The sequence below is a fragment of the Chrysochloris asiatica genome, unplaced genomic scaffold, assembly GCF_000296735.1.
Source record: "Chrysochloris asiatica unplaced genomic scaffold, ChrAsi1.0 scaffold00044, whole genome shotgun sequence".
Lineage (NCBI taxonomy): Eukaryota > Metazoa > Chordata > Mammalia > Afrosoricida > Chrysochloridae > Chrysochloris > Chrysochloris asiatica.
The window spans coordinates 19,130,143-19,150,927 of record NW_006408562.1 but is presented as its reverse complement, the minus strand read 5'-3'; positions in this window follow the sequence as shown (position 1 = coordinate 19,150,927).

Here is a 20,785-nt window from a genome sequence, read left to right as displayed (position 1 = left end):
TCCTTGGAGGCCAAGACGGCCAAATTTTATCTCTCATACATTGGACATGTTGTTAGGAGGGACCAGTCGTTGGAGAAGGATATGATGTTTGGTAAGGTGTAGGGTCAGAGAAAAAGAGGAAGACCCCCAACAAGATGGATTGGCCAGGTGGCAGCATTGATGGACTCAAGTGTGGCAACAGTGGTGAGGTTGGCCCAGGATCGGGAAGTGTTTCATTCTGTTGTGCATAGGTTTGCTATAGAGTCGGTACCAACTCGATGGCACCTAACAACAACAACAACAATGGGACATATTATCAGTAGTACCACTTCCTGGAGAAGGTAAAGTGGAAGGTTGTCAAAAAAAAAAAAAGGAAGTCCACCAACAAGATGGAATGGCACAGTGGCAACAACAATGTACTCAAACATAGCACTGATTGTGAGGTTGGCACAGGATCGCAGTTGGCACAGGGCAGTGTTTTGTTCTCTTGTGCATAAGGTCACTATGAGACAGTACTGACTCAATGGCACCTAACAACAACATGTCTACGATTCATGCTTTATTAATAAAAATAATCACTATGACTATTATACTGTTTTACTTACTGAAAACAATTAATGTAAAGAGATTAGAAACTACTTAAGGATGTTTTAGCATGGTGAGGTGCAACCTCAAACCCATTGCCATTTAGTAAAGTCTGACTAATAACAGCCCTCTAGGAAAGATTAGAACTGCTCATTAAGGTTTTCCTGTCTGCAATCTTTGCAGGATCAGATGGATCAGTCTTTCCTACTGAGGAGTGGCTGGTAGATTCAAACTTCTGAGTTTCTGGATATTAGCTCATTTCTTATCCAGTGTGCCACCATTGATTCTTATGAAAGAGTGAGAAATCATCACCCATATTTTGACAAAGTCACTCTGATATTAGGGTGAAGAACAATTTGCAGTTGGGCCCATGTGCCAACAAGTACACTAGTCAGACGGTAAAGAAAACAGGGAGAATAAGAGACACAGATGGGGGCAAAGGAAGGGGAGGTTAGGTTATGGAATGAGTAGCAAATAAGTATAAGGTCTTTTGAAGATGAAATATACAGGTTTTGTTGGGTTCCTATTAGGTGTCATCGAGCTTGTTCAGACTCATAACAACTCTATGCACAACAGAACAAAACACTGCTTGGTCCAGTGCCATCCTCACAATTGTTACACTTGAGCCCATTCTGCTGCCACTGTGCCAATCTATCTCATTGTGGGTCTTCCTCTTTTTTGCTGACTCTTCACTTTACCAAGCACCATGAACATAGGTTCCCATATGCTTGTCATATGACTAGGAGTTCTTCAGTGGACCATATCTGACCCTGAGCTGTGAGCAGGCCACCTGAGGGTGGAGAAGAACTCTATATCTGTACTGGTGATTGAGAACATCAATCAAATTCTACTGAAGCCTAGGTGTAGCCAGAACATTATATAGCTTATCAAGGCAGAGCAACTGCTTCTTCTGAACAAAGTTCAGTTTGGGACCTGCCCACAAGGTGAAGGCTTAAAGGAATTAGGTCAAAGTTCTAGTCTTCAAATGGGGACTCAAAGCCACAATGGAATTTGCTGTAATAGAAACTGAGCTCAGGCTAATGCTAAGCTCCACTTTGTTTACTTCCTTCAGATTGCCTGATTGTGGACTGGTTGAGACTCATTGTCTAAAAGCAAAAGGACATGTGAACAGAATGAGAACCTCATGGCTGAAAGACTTTGGAGACCTCAGATCTCTTGCTTTACCAGCCTTGAAATCTAGGACAAGTCCTTTTAACCAAGTCTTTCACATAGTTACCACTCAATATCAATCCCCTCAGCTATGAAATCAGGCTAATAATCCAAAATGCGCCATAGAATTGAGGATGGCAAAACTTTAGCTTGCTTACTTTGATGCTTCTAGATCAATCTCTAAGGAGACCTGGTAGTGTCGGTCAATAGTTAAAATCTATCAGCCAATCCATGGCAGAAAGATGAAGCTTTCTGTTCTTGTAAAGATTTACAACCTCAGAAACCTTATATAGGGTTGCTGTGAGTTGGAACCAACATGGCACAGAACAACCACCATCCGACCAATCTCTAGAAGAGGACACCATGGTTGGTAAAGAGTCAGTGCACATGAGAGAACTAACCCCTCCATGATATAGATCAACATGGTGGCTGCAACAATGAGATCAAACTTACCAATGGTTATGAAGATTGTACAAAACCAGGCAACATTTTGTTCTGTTATAGACAAAGTTGGGCTGTGAACCTTAAGGTCAGCAGTTCGAAACTACCAGCTGCACCGCGGGAGAAAGATGAGGCTTTCTACTCCCGTAAAGATTTATACCCTCGGAAACCCTATACAGGGTCGCTATGGGTCGGAACCGACTCAATGGCACATAACAACAACAACAACAATAGACAAAGTTATCATGATTCTAGCTGAAATGATATCAACAATCAACAGAAAGTTTGTGTAACTTTTAAATTACAGAAAGGTGCTTAGTTTAGGGCTGAAATCATAATCATTGAGTGGATTCCAATGCACAGTGACCCTATAGGACCGAGTAGAATTAGCTCATTGGGTTTCCAAAGCTGTAATTGTTTTCACTCCTTTGTCAGTTTGTTTTAATGTGATGGCTTTCATGGTGCTGTGAGTCTGGAAGCTAGGCATTTCAAATACCAGCAGAGTCCATCCATGGTGGCCAGGTTTCAATCAATTTTCCGGGCTAAATCATATTAGAAGAAATGACCTGGTGATCTAGTTCTGAAAACGTTGGTCAGATAAAACCTTATAAATAGTGGTACAATACTGTCTGATATAGTGCCCAAAGATGAGGTTGACAGGCACTCACCATATGACTGAGGAAGTAGACTTTGATGATATGGATGGAGAAAAGCTTTTTGGACCTACATATGCTAATGTGGCATGACTCAAAATTAGAAGAAACAGCTGCAAATATCCATGATTAATTAGAATGTGGAATGTACAATTTATGAATCTAGGAAAATTGGAAGTCATTAAAAATGTCATGGAAGCATGAAGATGGAATGCTGGAATAGACTAATACTGACTATTTTGAATCAGGCAAACATATGATCTATGCATCAAGAATGACAAATTAAAAAAGAGCGACACTGCATTCATAATCAAAAAGAGCATTTCAAGTTCTATCTTGAAGAACAACACTGTCAGTGATACAATAATCTCTATATGCCAAAAAGGAAGACAAGTTAATAAAGCTATTATTCAAATTTATGCACCAACCAGTAATGCCAAAGATGAAGAAAGTCAAGGTTTTTATCAACTTCAGCAGCCTGAAATTGATTAAACAAGCACTCAGGATGCATTGATGCTTACTGGTGATTTCAAAGGAAAAGTTGGAAAGAAAGAAGAAGGATCAGTAAGTAGAAAATGTGAGGGGGGCTTCAGAAAGTTCATGGAAAAATGCAATGAAAGGATAATGGAAAATTTCCATGAATTTCTTGAAGTACTTTCGTATGTATGGCCTTTTCTGTGGTAGAAGGATGCTTGAGTTCACATGATAGAATTATGTAAGAGCAACTACTTATTCATTGAAAATACCTTTCAACTACACTAAAAACAGCTATACATGTGAACTTCACTGAGTGGAATACACAAGAATCAAACTGATTTTATTTATAAATATTATGATGGAAGAAACTCAATATCATCCTTTAGACCAAGGTCAGGGGCTATCTACAGAACAGATCATCAACTGCTCTTATGCAAGTTCAAGTAGAAGCTGAATAAAATTATAACAAGTCCATGCGGTCATAGTTGAACCTTGAGTATATCCAAACTAAATTTAGAGACAATTTTAAGAATTGATTTGACTTATTGAACACAGATGAACAAGGATCAGAGTTGTGAGATGACATCAATAACATCATATATACAGAAGTCATTAAAAAGACAGGGGAAAAAAACTGGATGTCACAAAATACTCTGAAACTTGTTCCTGAATGCAGAGTAGTTAAGAGAATGGAATTAATGATGAAGTAAAAGAGCAAAACAGAAGATTTCAAAAGGTAAGTCAAGAAAGAAAGTTAAAGTATTATAATGAAATGAGCAAAGACCAGGAGTTAGGGGAAAGAAAAAAAAAATGGGAAGAACATGGTTGGCATTTCTTAACCTGAAAGCACTGAAGGGAAAATTCAAGCTGCAAGTTAAAATACTTGTAAGATACATCCTGCTGATGCTGTTCAGTGCTATTGAGTTAGTTCCAACTCAGAGTGACCCTGTATATGGTTTCTGAGGAACAGCTGGTGGGTTTGAATTACCAACTTTGTGGTCCAGCGTTATAAGTATGTGGAATGCAATTTGTTTATTTAGTTTCTTCTTACAGCCTACAGAGTGCTTCTCTTCAGGAAGGTAGGTAGCCTCTGTTGGTCCTTCCCTCTTTGGCTGCAATTTTAGGAGTTCTGATGTAGTGCAAACAGGTAAGAATTGAAAAGTTGGTGGTTCAAACTCATCTAGAGGAACCTTGGAAGAAAGGTCCAGTGATCTGATTCTGAAAGGTCACAGTCTTGAAAGCTCTGTAGATTGACTCTACTTTTACACATGGGGTTACCATGAGTTGGAATTGACTCTACTGCAACTAGTTTGGATGTTTTTGTTTTTTACTGAAAGTAAGTTGAAGACTTTGGATTTCTCTGTCCTCAAATGGAATTCACTTACTTCAATGTCATGGTCCATCTGTGAACAAAATGTACCTTGTAACCACCAGAGTTTCCCCTCAAGCACCAGGAATGAATGAATTTCCCTGAGGCCAGGTTAGGCAAGAAGAGAAGCTTGCTCATTCTGGGAATAACCACATTCAGGAGAAATACTTTAGCTGTGGTTGGCTCTCAAAACTTGGCTTGGGTGGTAAGGAAGAGTCAGAGGCATAAATTCTGTGACTCATCTTAAAGACAGTTAAGCTCATGGTGGGAACGCCTGTTGAATGAAAATGGCCATGATTTATTGCTGCCTGGTAGGAATATGAGTTCGGCTCCTTGGAAGCTACAATCCTGGGCAATTTATCTGTCAAATAGCCTGATGGATTTGTCCATAGATTTTTAAAATAGAAGATAAAGTTTTTGATTTTGGGAGGCAAAGGGTATTTTAGACTGGGGAGTGGGGGCCATGTCCACTGCATGTCCAGATAATCCCCAATGTTTTGAGCAGTCTCTTGCTATTGAATAAATACAATTATTTTCAGTGAAGTTCAAAATATTGTCCATTGTGTGCGCAGTCGATTTTCCAACTTGCCTGCAAGAAGTCAACTGTGGCCTTTGGTTGGTTTGCTCTTCTAGTATGCCCTGTAGCAGTTTCCCATCCAGGAGAATATATTTAGAGACCTAGAAGTGCTCAGAGAGCAAGGAAAGCTGACACAGGAGGAATGCTGAGCCCAGCATGATGGTTCTTACCCTTCTCCATCAACATTTCCAAGGATTCTGTACATTATTATCCTCTCTATAAACAGAATACATATGAGATTGGTTATGATAGTTAGTGGCCTTTGAGATGACTTCAATTCAGAAATGTTACATATAACAGAATAGAATATTGCCCAATCTTGGGCCATCTTTATCATCATTTACATGTTTAAGCACACAGTTGTTTCTATTGTGACAATTCATCTCATTGAAGGAATACCTCATTTTTTTTGGTCCATACTTTACTTTTGTCCTTTTCTAGAGGTTCACTTTTATTAGTGATATGTCTAAAGTAAGCAAAATGAAGTTTCAGCATCCTCACTTCTAAGGAGACTTTTTTGGATCCCATCTCTGTCGTCAAGTAGATTCCGACTTGGGTGCCTCCATGGGGAAGAATAGAACTGTTCCATAGTTTTTCCAATAATATATTTTCTTTCTTTTGAAAGCAGACAACAACATCTTTCTCCCATGAAGTAGTTTTTGAGTTCAAACTACTGACGTTTGGGTTATGAACTGAGCACATAGCGCCTTCACCAACAGAGCTCCTTTTGACCAGGAATTAGGACGTCAATGAATCTTAGCAATTATTGGCCTCCTCTCCCTTTTTTTATTTTGAAAGATAATGAGGAAGAAACATTACAAACATTACAAAATTGTAGGTGCAAAATATCACTTGAAACATTTGGACTATTCCTTTCAACGTAGACTAAAGATTTCTATGTAAATTTACATCATAGTATAAATTCATAATAAATATGGGGTACTCCAATTCATGACTTCATAGCAACTGTAAAGTGTAAATACTAATATGAATTTATTTTATCATCTTTATCATTTCTTTGACAGCAACAATATATAATTCTATATATCCAGACAAGATAAATTCAATATAGAATTTTGCTTCATTAGCTATGCAAAGGCATTTTACTCTGTGGATCACAACAAATTTTAGGTAACATTGTAAAGAACTGGAATTCTAGAATACTTAATTTTGTTCACAGGGAACCTGGACATAGACCAAGAAGCAGTTATTCAAACGGAACAAAGGAGTGCTTAATGGTTTAAAATCAGGAAAGATGTGCATCAGGGTTATATCTTTTCACCATACTGATTCAATTTGTATGCTGAACAAATGATATAAGAAGCTGGATTATATGAAGAAGAACGTGGCATCAGGATTGGAAGAAGCCTCACTAACATCCTGCAATATGCAGATGAAGCACCTTGCTTGTTGGAAGCAAAGAGAACTTGAAGGACTACAGCTTTCAATATGAATTGCAACTCAATGTAAAGAAAACAAAAATCCTCAAAATTGGACCAGTGGATAGCATCATGATAAATGGAGACAAGATTGAAGTTGTCAAAGAGTTCATTTTAATTGTATCCACAATCATTGCCCATGGAAGCAATAGTCAAGAAATCAAACAATGTATTGCCTTCAGCAAATCCACTGCAAAAGATCTCTAAAGTGTTTCCCTCTAAGATTGAAACTTAAAGGGAACACATGTAAGCTTGCTGGTGCCCACATTGGTCTACTGGTGAATGGAAGAAGGGGAAAGACAGCAATGAAGAAATAGGCTGAGTTCAACCATGTTCCACAGACTCCCATTGACCTGGAGAAGAGGGAGAGAAGAGGGAGGGCTGGTTGGTCCAAAGTGTGGTGAGACATGGGACACCTGAGCCCATTGACAAGGCATAGCCACAGAGTGCTAGAGCTAAGAATGAAACATCCAGCTGATATGAAATGAAGGGAGATGCACAAGAACACCCAAACTTGCAGATAGTACCCATTTGATCTAGCCTTGATGTCTCGATAAGCAGAACTCTACTAGGGGAAGATAAATTTAAAAAAATTTTTTTTTGATAAAGGAAATGAGGGTAAATTGCTAAACAAGGGTAAATTTGATGAACTTGACCTAAACTCATAGAGGTGTTGTTGTTGTTAAGTGCTGTCAAGTCAGTTCCGACCCATAGCAACCTTGTATAGGGTTTCCAAGGAGTGGCTGGTGAGCTTGAACCACCAACCTTGCAGTTCAAACGACTTTGCAGTCCAGCACATTAACTCAAAGCCCACACCAGGAGGTAGCAGCTCAAAATACCAACAGAGAGGGAAGGAGTCTTCACATCAAGTATCAATGCTATCCCCCGCTTTCCCCATATATGGGTAGATAGGGATGGGCAACTTAGACATTGACTACCTAAAATGAGGGGTCAATAAAGCGACTGACTTACAAGGTTTCAAGAGGGAGTTTAATTTAAGAGTATGTGGGGGAAGAGTCAGTCTCCACTGAACAGTTTTCATCTTGTCTAGGTAGGTCTGGTGAAAAGAGATGGGGATAAGATTCTCATGATTCAATAGTGAGTAATTGTTATCATGACTAATTGTGACTGTCACAATTGTAAAGGTAGAAGTTTTGTAACAAAAACTGGGGACTATTTAATCTTACATCCCAGGAAAAGAGGACCCTAGGACCACCAAGGGAGAAGAGCACAAGTGGAATGTAGGACCTTATCCAGAGAAGCAGCGACACCAGAGATGGAGGCAGAGATGGAGACATGGAGAAAGGAAGCAGCCGAGGACTCTAGATTTGTGAAAAGAGAGGGACTGAGAACTGGCAGCCAGGAAACAGACTTGCAGAATATGCCCTTTGGTGGTTTAGATTACTATCTATGCCTGAGAGGGTGGGAAAAAAAAAAAAAAGAGCTAAAATGAATTGAGAGAAATACTGTTAACTGATGGTACATGGAGAGGATTATAATCATTATAATGAAACAAATTATATGATTTGTTGAATGTAAAACTGATCATCTGCCCTGTAAACTTTCACGCAATTCATAAAAAAAAACAAACAAAAATCTCTAAAGTGTTAACGAACAAAGATGTCCCTTTGAAGACTAAGGTGTGCCTGACCTGTCATTCTATTTTCAATCACCTCACATTTGTGGTGGAAATCTAGACAATGAATAAGGAACACTGGAAAAGAATTGTATTAGGTGTTGGCAAAGAATATTGAAAGTATCATGCACTGCCAACAGAACTAAGAGATCTGTTTGGAAAAAAGTACTACTGGAAGCCATGAGGACAAGATTTTGTCTCTAGTACTTTTGACATGTTGTCAGGAAGAACTCATCCCTGGAGAAGGATATTATGCTTGGTAAAGTGGAGAGTCAGCATAAAAGAGGAAGATGCTCAATGTGATGGACTGATACTGTGGCAATAACAATGGGCTTAAATATAACAATTGTGAGAATGGTACAGCATCAGGCAGTATTTTGTTCTGTTGTACATAGGTTGCTATGGATAGGAACCATCTTGACAGTATCCAACAATATTTAATATTCATTTTTTTCTTCTTAAAACTTTTTATATTAACCAACAACTGAGTTCAACAATCTTCTTCTTGATGTTAAGTGTTGTAGAGTTGATTCCGATGCATAGCGACCCTGTATAAGGTTTCTGAGGAGCAGCTGGTGAACTTGAACTGACGACCTTGCAGTTCAAATGGCTCTGCAGTCTGGCACATAAACCCACAGTGCCACACCAGGACTCCCAATATCTTCTAGTGCAAAAATATTGAAAACAAAGCACGTATGTTTGCTGTATAAAGAGAAAAGAAAAAAAAAAAAATCAACTTTGAAACAAAGTAAGACAATTCAAAGTGTTTTTTCTCCATGTTATAGGATAAATAAAAGACAGATTACAAAACAAAGTGTAAATAGCCAATATATTCCAATAAAATAAAGATCAAATTAAAATTCAGATTAGTAAAAAATGTTTTAAAAACGCTTTAGCATAGTATCAGTGAAGGTGTGGCGACTAGTCATTTCCACACATTGTTGATGCAAGTGTAAATTTTGAGCATTGAAGAAAAAAACTTGAGCAAATTGAAAGTTTTTACCTATCCACATTAACAAGGAAATTCAATAATCTGTCTTCAAAAAACATATTTAGGAAAATAATATGCAAGAATGCTCTGTGAAATATTATCTAGTATATTATTGGAAACAACCTAGTTGTTGTTAAGTGCTATTGAATCAGTCTGTATAGAATTTCCAGTATTATACAGTAATAGGGTTTCCAATATTATGTAGTGGAATAATATTTAGCCATTTGGAATGTCATAAATATGTAGTTACCGATTTCTTCCAGATTATAATGTAAAATGCAATTAGAAAATAGAACACGTTTTTTTGGTTTCAGCGGGGAGAAAATCCACTAAAAACAACTGCTACTTACCAAAAATGTCCAAGAACTTTAAAAAATCGTTGAGGGGAAATGCCACAACCCAACAGAGTTTTGTTTCTATTAATGTCAACCTAGAACCTATGTGCATAGTTTTTTGTAGATGCAGTTTCTATTCTGGTTATAAACACATTACTTTAAATAAAAAATTACTTATCATCTTGGCAGAGACAGATTTAAAAAGAGAATTTAATTGTTACTTATTTGTAAAGGCATTTCACTTTGATTTCTAAGGGTGCTGTTCATGTCAGTGCTGTTTACTCTATTTGAGGATAAAACTGCCCATCTCCCCACTAAATCTCATCCCCTGGGAAAGGAATGTCAGGGATGCTATTTTTCTACTTGTGGATTAAAGTTGGTTCGTTCATTATTTTTATAACATATACATATTTACATAATCAGGGAACAGATAGGATATAATATGTGATGCATTCTACGGGGAGTACATGGGAGTGAAGGATTAAAGTACCCGTGGGTGTGTTGGGGACTATAAAAATGGGATCTGCATCATTCCCTTGCTCCTTAAGCTTAAAGGGCCTTAAAGCAATGATTTCCCAGTAACAGGAAGCACATTCAAGCGTAAATCTTTATTTCTTATACTATTACTCAATCATAGACCTGGAATTACATGGGAGAAATTGCTGACTCTAAGTATGGATTGGCAAATATTACAAGATGAGCCTGGAGCATTTGCAGTTTCAGAAAGTCAAGAAGTGGTAAGCACACGAATATACATGTGCACACATATAGAAGAATAATGTATATATACACTCACAGATATAAATATGCACACTCACACACATAGGCCTATCTCAAAAAGGCCCAGGAGTCAACTGAAAGATCATACAGCTGGCCATATCCAGAATAACTAGAGCCATAAATAACACAGCATTAGGTTATAACAAAAAGACCATACTGTTGTAAACAGGTTGTCGTTGTTGTTAAGTACCATAGAGTCGGTTCTGACTCATAGCCACCATGTACCGGGTTTCTGAGGCTGTAAATCTTTATAGGAGCAGAAAGCCTCATCTTTCTCCAGAAGAGCACCTGGTAGTTTCAAACTTCTGACCCTGAGGTTAGCAGCCCGATTCATAACCACTACACTACCAGAGCTTATGAAATTGTTGTTGTTAGGTGCCATTGAGTCGGTACCAACTAATAGCGACCCTATGTACAACAGAAAGAAACACTGCCTAATCCTGGGCCAACCTCACAATTGTTACCATGCTTGAGCCCATTGATGCTGCCAATTTGCCACTCCATCTCGCTGGGGGTCTTCAGCAATGATATCCATCGTTCCACATCCTCTTCTGAATCCAGCTTGATCCTCTGAATGTTCTCTGCCAATGTATGCTTGCAGCTATTTCTGTATTATCTTTATTAACAATTTAATCACATGGGATAACAAAGATATTGCCTGATGATTTCCGCATTCCATTGGGTCACCTCTCTTTGGAATGGGCACAAATATGGATCTCTTCCAATCAGTCGGCCAGATAGTTGTCTTCCAAATTTCTTGGCATAGATGAGTGAGTGCCTCCTGTGCTGCCTCACTTTCTTGGAAGATTTCAATTTTCATTCCATCAATTCCTGGTGCCTTGTACTTTGCCAATTACTTTAATGCACCATGGACTTCCTCTTTCAGTATATGCTCTTGATCACATGTTACCTCTTGAAACAGTTAAACATCAACCATGTCCTTTTGCTACAGTGACTCTGTGTATTCCTTCCATCTTTTGTTGATGTTTTCTACATCATTTAATGATTTCCCCAGAGAATCCTTCAATAACGAAAGTCAAGGCTTGAATTTTTTCTTCAGTTTCCCCAGCTTGAGAAATGTTGAGCATCTTCTTCCATTTGGTTGATCTTGGCACATTTCGTTGTAATATTTGACTTTTTCTTCTTCTCAAGCTTACCTTTGAAATTTTCTGTTCAACTCTTGTACCTCCTCATGTCTTCCATTTGCTTTAGCATCTCTACGCTGGAGAGCACGTTTACTTATCTCGTCTGATATCCAGTTTGAACTTTTCCTTCATTCTTGTCTTCTTAATGACTTTTTGCTTTCTTTATATATGATGTTCTTGATGTCATCCCACAACTCTTCTGGTCTTCAGTCTTAAGTGTTTAATGTATCAAATCTGTTCTTCAGATGATCTCTAAATTCAGGTGGGATATATTCAAGGTCATATTTTGGCTCTCATGGACTTGTTTTCATTTTTTTCAGCTTCAGTCTGAATTTGCATATGAATAATTGATGGTCTGTTCCACAATTTGTCCCTGGCCTTGTTTTGACTGATGATATAGAACTTTCCCACTGTCTCTTTCTGCAGATGTAGTTAATATGATTTCTATGTATTCCATCTGGTGTGGTCCATGTGTATAATCGTCTCTTATGCTGTCTAAAGAAGGCATTTGAAATGAACAAATCATTGATTTTGCAGAATTCTGTCATGTGATCTCCAGCATCATTTCTATCACCAAGGCCATATTTTCCAATTACTGATCCTTCCTCTTTGATCCCAACCTTTGCATTCCAATCACCATTAATGATCAATACATCTTGATTACTTAGTTGATCAATTTCAGAATGAAGAAGTTGGTAGAATTCTTGTATTTCATCCTCACTGGCTTTAATGGTTGGTGCATAAATTTGAATAATAGTGGTATTCACTGGGCTTCCCTGTTGTTTTTGTTGTTGTTTTTGTTAGGTGCTATCAAGTCAATACTGACCCATAGCAACCTTATGCACAGCAGAATGAAACAGTGCCTGATCCTGGGCCAACCTTACTACTGTTGCCATACTTGAGTCCATCAATGCTTCCACTTGGCCAATCCATCTTGCTGGGGGTCTTCCCCTTTTTCTCTGACCATCCACCCAACCAAACATGATAACCTTCTCCAGCGACTTGTCCCTCCTGACAATAAGTCTGAAGTATGAGAGATGAAGTTTGGCCATCCTGGCCAACAAGGAGCACTTCTTCCAACACAGATCTATTGGTTCCTTGGCAGCCCATGGTATTTTCAATATTCTTCTCCAACACCATAACTCAAAAGCATCAATTCTTCTATGGTCTTCCTTATTCTACTGTCCAGCTTTTGCATGCATATGAGGTTATTGAAAATACCATGGTTGCGTCAGGCGCACCTTAGTCCTCAAGCTGACATCTTTGATCTTCAACATTTTAAAAAGGTCTTGTACAACAGATTTGCCTAATGTAATACGTCGTTTGATTTCTTGACTGCTGCTCCCATGAGTGTTGGTGGTTGATCCAAGAAAAATGAAGTTCTTGAAAACTTCAATCTTTTCTCCGTTGATAATAATGTTGTTTATTGGTCCAGTGGTAAAGCTTTTTGTTTGGTCTTCCCTGTATGTGCATAGATATTATCTTATCACAGACAGCATTGTACCTCATGACAGATCTCGATATGTTCTTTTTGATGATGAATGCAACACCATTCCTCTTCAATTTGTCCTTCCCAGCATAGTAAACCAGGTGGTTGTCAGATTCAAAATGACCAATACCAGTCCATTTCAGCTCACTAATGCTTAAGATATTGATGTTTATGCATTCCATTTCATTTCTGACAATTTCTAATTTTCCTAGATTCATACTTCATACATTCCATGTTCCAATTATTAATGGATGTTTACAGTTGTTTCTCTTCATTTTGAGTTGTGCCCCTTCAGAAAATGTAGGTTCCATGGGCTTTACTCTCATGGGCTTTACTCCATTTGCCTCCTCATGGGCAACTCTACTTTGAGGTGGCAGCTCTTCCTCGGTCACATTTTGAGTGCCTTCCAACCTGAGGGGCTCATTTTTCGGCACTATATCTGACAGTGTTTCTCTGCTATTTATAAGGTTTTCAATGACTAAATATTCGGCAGTAGTTCGTGACCCCTTCCTCCTAGTCTGTCTTCATGTGGAAGCTCATCTGAAATCTGTCCACCATTGGTGACACTGCTGGTATTTCAAATACTGGTGGCATAGCTTCCAGAATGACAGCAACTCAGAAGCCAGCACAGTATGACAAACTGATAGATGAGTGGTGGAAGCTTATGTAATAAATGGGGGTAAATAGACAACTCTATTCTGAAGAATTACGTAGACAGTCCACTCTCAACAGGGTGAAGCATATATCCCCACTCCTTAAGTGTGGGCTGAGAATTATAAAATCCTTAGGAAGCATCTGGTTTGGAAAGGAGGGGGAACATAACAACAATGGAGAAAGATGACAAATACGACCTCAACCAGGTGATCGTATTGATAAGAAATGTTGACATTATGTCATTTAGGCATGAAAATGGCACTTTACCTGTACAGTCTTCCCTCCCAGTACACACATAATCCAATCTAATGATGAGAAAAATGTTAGACAAATCTCGACAAAGGAGGTATCACTAAGGAATGCAATGTGGTGTCCTGGATGGAGTCCTAGATGATCAAAAGGACATTAAGGGAAAATCTAAAGAAATCTAAATCACATTTGGACTTCAGTTAATAAGAATGTTTCATTATTGGTTCATTAATAGTGACAAATGGAGTCCTGATGTGGCACTATAGGGTAAGCGCTGGACTGCTAATTGTAATGTCGGCAGTTCAAACCCAATAGCTGATACTCGGAACCAAGTCAAGATTCAAGGACTTGATGGCACACAACCAGCAGCACCACCACCACCACCAGGGTAGACCTAATCTAGGTTTTCAAGTTAAGCAAATAATTTTAAAAAGTGAGTGAGCTGGTCATGTGGATACTAGGAAACAGCCTGGGTACTGGGAGTGTGTCTGGAATGTTGTATTGTTGTAAGTGCCGTTGAATCAGTTTCAGCCTACAGTGACCCTGTATAGGATTTCTGAGGAGTGGCTGGTGAGATTGAACAGCAGACTTTGCCGTTCAAACTGATTTTGAAGTCCAGCTCATTAACCCACAGCACCACACCAGGTAGGAAGAACAAAGAGGCCAGTGTGGTGGGTGCAGGATCTTTATGGCCTTAAAGGCCATTTCAAAACCCCTATGTCTCCCCCCCCCAATCCAAAAAAAAAAAAAAAAAAAAAAGCTAAAGAGGATAGAGAGAAACACTGTAAAGTGATGATATATGGAGGGGATAATAATCAATGTAATGAAACAAGCTATATGAATGGTTGAATGTGAAGCTGATGATGTGCCCTGTAAACTTTCACTCAATGCAAAATAAAAACACTTAATTAAAAAAAAAAAAAAAAAAAAACAGATCTGACATACAAAAAACAAACAAACAAAAAAAAACCCCTATGTCTTGAGAATGTATTTCCAAAAAATCAGCCATTGAAAACCTTATGGAGCAGAGTTTTGCTCTGATAGACAAGTTGTCATCAAGAGTAAGAATTGACTGGATGGCAGTTAGTGGTAGTGATAGTGCTGGCCCCCTAAATCCAAAGAGCTTAATGTATTAAGTTGTTTAACCTAGATGTCATTTTCTTGTTTTGGAAATCAGTCAAATTCTGGCAGCTTCCGAAAAACACCAACCAACTGATGAATGAAGCACTAGATGGTGTTTTCTTTATGACCTTTACCCTAGCCACATGTATCAGTCCTATAGGAAGGACTTGCCAAGAACTTCAATTACCTGGTCTTGTCAAATAATAATACCTTCTTTCAAAATTATTGTAAAGACTGTTGTTGTTGTTATGTACCGTGGAGCCAGTTCTGACTCATAGTGATCCTGCATAGAGTTTCTGAGGCTGTAAATCTTTACAGGAGCAGAAAATCTCATCTTTCTCCTGGGGAACAGCTGGTAGTTTCAAACTGCTGTCCTTGAGGTTTAGCAGCCTGGTTCGTAACCATCACACTACCAGAGCTCCTTATTGTAAGGATTAAGCAACCAAATATACACATAAAGGGTGTGATACTGTCTGGCCCATGCTTAACTAAAGGAGGATATTTTCAGTAATAATTATTATTAGTGACATCTATTTTACCTTGAGAGATCCAAATAGACCTTCACATCATACCAAATAGAAAGAAAACAGCTCCTACTGGGTGTAAGGACCCACTGCTGTTGAGTATCCATTCAGCATCCTATTCATAGTGACCTGATAGGACAGAGAAGAACTGTCCCATAGATTGCTGAGGTGTAGATCTTTAAGGAAGCAGACAGCCTCATCTTTCTTCTGAGGAGTGACTATTGGGTTCAAATCACAGACCTTTAGGTTATCAGCCCAACTCATAACCCAATGTACCATCAGATTTCTTGAAAAGTGTAAGACTGTCCTTTATATAGGGAAAGAGTCAGCTCACATCATTATAGAGGCACTACTAGGAGATCGTTTTAAAGACATTAGAAATATAGCTATCATTCCTGTTTTGAAAATCTGGATTTCAAGTATTTCCTCTGCTTGTTTCCATATACCACTGTATATGCCATTGTCAGATTATGTGACAATTTCTAATTTCTGAACAATCATTTGCCATACTATTAGGCATATGGATTGCAAGCCAAGTCAAGATTCTTAATGCATCTGTGGTCCGTTTAACATCCCATCTCCTCAGCTGTGCAGAAATAGGTTTCAAGGAAGGAGGAAAATGAGTTCAGATAGTCAAGCTGCTGCAAAGAGAGAAAGGCGCTACAGAGGAAACAGGAAAGCCAGGGTGTTACTCACACCCGATAGCAATCCATGCAAATCTATGCCATCGTCAGAAGGTGTTTAATGCCAATAATAGACCCCCTGTGATTGATGAATCTTTCACAGCTCTTTTCTGTGCAGTATTTAATTTGAGACTGCTGTCAGAGGGGGCTGTGTGCTTCAGCAACTTGCCAACTCCAGTATTCCAAGCTCGGCCTCCAGCAGGCTTAAAGAATTGTCTAGTCTGTTAGCTGGGGCACCTGAATGTTGGTGTGAAGTCAGTGCACAATGCGACAAGTCAAATCTCAGCAGCTTCCTAGAAACACCAACTGAGTGACAAATGGAACACTAGGTGGTGAGTGTACGGTTGCTTCTGTCTTGTTTTTGACGTGGCCACCAAGAAATTCTTCCCCAGAAACCACAGATAATCCCAGAGGCAAACCTTGTCAAGAACAACAAATTACCTGGCCTTCTATAAGATGGTAAACAGGCCAGAGGGATTCTGTTTTCTTTTAAATGGTTTTCATTTGCATGTGAGTGGATTTTGAAATTGAACTGTGCTTTTTAGTGAAAGAAAAGACATTTGGATACAATGCAAATGCATATGCCTTGAGCCCAAATGTTTCAATTCTTGATATTTACCCCAGAGAAAACCTAACACAAATTCTCAGGTAGGACTTACATGATTGTTCATTATAGTACTTTTATATAGACACGATTTAAATTCCCATCAGTGTAAAACTGGATGGATGAATGATAGTATTATTATGCTATAGAATACTATGCAGCAATTAAAAGGAACCATCTCCATTTGTTAACACAAACAAGTGCCAAAAAATGTAATGATGAATGAAAAAAAAAAAAATCAAACTGCAATGTATACAGTGCATACCAAATAATCCATTGATGTGAATTTTCAGATCACATACTGCACAATACTTTGCCTATCTATTGTTGATGTTGTCACCTGCCATTGATTCAGCCTCTAATTCATAGTAACCCCATGAGAAATGAAATGAAACACTGCCTAGTCATGTATAACCCCCATGATTGGTTGGGGATCCAACTGTTGTGATCTATAGAGTTTTCATTGAATTTGGGGAGTAGACCACCAGGTTATTCATCCTACTGTCAGCTCTGTTGAAACTTGTTCAGCATCATATCAACACACACATCTCTACAGATACATGGGTGGTGGCTATGCATTCTACCATTGGACCACCATTGCTCTTTATATGTTTACTGTTGTTGCTGTTGTGTGCTGTCAAGTTGGTTCTGATTCCTAGTGACCCTGTGTAGGGTTTCTGAGAGCAGCTGGTGGGTTTGAACTGCTGACCTTGCAAATAGCAGTCCAGTGCTGCTCCTAAAGAACTTTGAGTCCCTGAGAGGTATGCAAGGATCTACATGGGAAGAAATGGAACTGGAAATGCGACCAAAAGAATATAAAAGAGTCACAAGGTTATGATTTGAATAATGACATAGTGTTAGTAATAGACCATGCAATCGATTGATTGGTTTAGTGTATCCAATTCTATATGCTTTAAGTCAAACATGGAAACAAAAAGGTGAATCTGAGCCCTACAAAGAGAGTAACTTTTAGATTAAAAAGAGAACAAGGAATTCAGGCTCTGTGTAGGCACTTCTTACCAGCTCCCTGCTGTGCCATTTGTAGGCTGACATCAAAGAGAGCTGTTGTTGTTGTTGTTGTTAAATGCCATCAAGTGGTTGAGTTAGTTCTAACTCATAGTGACCCTGTATAGAGTCTTTGCAGTTTTAAATCTTTGTGGGAGAAGAAGGCCTTCTCTTTCTCCTATGGAACAGCTGGTGTGCTTGAACTACTGACCTAGTGGTTTGAAGTCCAGTGCTTATCATAAAGAGCCACTGTGCTCCACCAAAGGGAGCAAGAGGCTCAGCTTTTATATAAGGGAACGTCAAAAAGTGTGTAGAAGGATTCCAATATCTTTTTATTCCAACTTTTCATTAACGTTGTGAAGCCTCTTCATATGTGATTCAAGGTTGAGTGCTCTGTCAAACTGCCAACAAGGAGTCCAGATCTAAGGACAATTTGCTGGTATGAGTGTTGCAACCTCAATGAAACAATTCATTTGCCAACACTTAAGTCTCCTAAGTAACCATTATACTGGCCCTGTCTTTCTTTCCCTTTGAAAGAAAGAGACAAAGAGAAACAGAGGAAGATAGAAATATAGGAAAGAAAAGGATGAAGGAAGAAAGAAAGAAAGGGAGAGAAGGAAATGAAAGCAAAAGAAAACAAAAACACTTTGATTTGCTGCAATTGACTCAGTTAAAGAAATTCTCAAAACAACCACAGTGGTTTAACAGTTGGCCCTCTTCACCTTTTTAGTAATGCAGACCAAATGCAGCTGACATTTATATTTAGATAATTGGAGTGTCAATTATTTGCAAATACATTTTTCTTAAAATAGAGAAAGGTCTCTCCTTCATATTTGAAGGTGACATCAATCATGGTTATCCCTAAGGTAGCGTGGTGAAATGACTTCATAATTCTTGTTAGCATTTTGTTTAAATGTGTCTTCAACCGTCATGTTCTTGTAAAAGATATAATGTGCTTAATGTTAGGATCTTTAATAGAAATGTATTTGCTTCTAAACCAAATTTGTAGAGTGTAGAATTAATACTGACTGAAAACAGTACTGGGGACTTCTATAGAAAGAGCAGGGAATTCAGAAAAGCAACCACTGGTGTGTAGGCTGTATGTGTTTGTGTTCTTTGTTTTGCTTTTGGTGGTACCATCATTTCACTTTGTTGGTCTTTCTTTCTGGTCAGTCTAGTTCTGGAAGCTCCAATGAAACCTACTCACCATGAGTGGTGGTGTGAGTATTGGAAATACTGGCGGCATGCCTCATAGTATCACAGTCACATGTACATCACCACTTTACAACCAAGTGGCACATAGGCGAGTTACTTTACTTTTGATTGTTCTGAACCTGGTGTGTCTTCTGTGGAGGGGTCTTTGTTCAGATGATAAGATACTGGTTATCTACCCAGCCCTTTAGGTAGCCTGCACTCCTCTAACCACTCTGTGATTAACTGTCTTAGTAGATTATTTCATAACAAGAGACCAATGCAATTCCTATGATGATTAGACCAGTAGGATGATGGCTTTCTCAAGAGAGACTATGCTTGCTTTTTCTTGTCAACCTCTTTTGATTCTGGTAACATTTAACCTCCTCATTCAACTGTACTTACACCTATGCTGTCAGTTCTTAATCCAACCCATAGCAGCTGGTATCTTTTTGTTGCTGTAGTCTTATTCCTTCAATGTTGTATTAGGGCCTTAGTGTGGCACTGTAGGGAAAGCACTGTATTGCTAACTTCGCTAAACACAAAGTCAGAAGTTTAAACTCACCAGCCACTCTCAGAAACTCTATACAAGGTCACTATGAGTCACAACTGACTCAATGGCACATGGCAACAACAAATGTGTTGATGAATCTCTGGGTAATGCAAGCAGGTAACACTTGGCTATTGAATGAAAACTTGCAGATTCTAGTCTAACCAGGGGCACCTCATAAGATAGACTTGGAATCTATTTCTGAAAAAATAGCCATTGAAAGCCATATGGGGCACAGGTCTATTTGGATACACATGAGGTCTGCATGAGTCAGAATTGACTTAATGGCTTCTTATATTATGCTGTATTGTGGTTATTGTTAAGTGCCATCGAGCCAGTTCTTATTCATAGTGACCTTATTTAGGGTTTCTGAGGAGCGACTGGTGGGTTTGAACTGCCAAACTTGAGGGTAGCAGAACAGTGATATCCTATGCTGTCAATGGATTTCTAACTCATGGTAACTTTATGTACAACAGAACAAAACATTGCTAGAGCTTGCAGTATCCCCACGACAGCCAGCATGGTTCAGGCCATTTGGGCAGTTACGGAGCCAATGCATCTCACCAAGGGTTTTCCTCACCCTCACTGACCAAACACGATATCCTCCTCTAGGAAATGATCCCTCCTGATGGTGTGTCCAAAGTAAGCCCATTAGACAGTGTTCTGTTGTGATCTACAAGGTTGTCCCTGGCGAATTTTCTGAAGTAGATCACATTGACTTTCTTCCTAGTCTGTTTTATACTCGAAGTTGCCCCTGAAATGTACCTACCATGAATGGGATTGCTGGTATTTGAAATCCTGGTGGCCTTGCTACCAGCTTCACAACAACAGGAAAGCCACTTCAGTACAACAAACTCACAGGTGGATTTCCTACGATACTGCTAAGAAAATTCAAATGTTGATGTTGTCCAATGGTCTAAATAAAGACATGATGTTAAGTCAGGCAAAGTAAGGAGAGGACATGTTTGGCCATAGGACATGTTTACCTACAGCTTATTCTGAGAAGGCTGGGTAGTCTGTTAGAAACCAGAGTAGGCCACCTGCCTATTTGTGGGAAAATCTAATTTCTGTGAAATATCTAGGTTAAGTTTGTCTATTAAAAATATATATATATATTCACCACTCATCTGTCAGTTT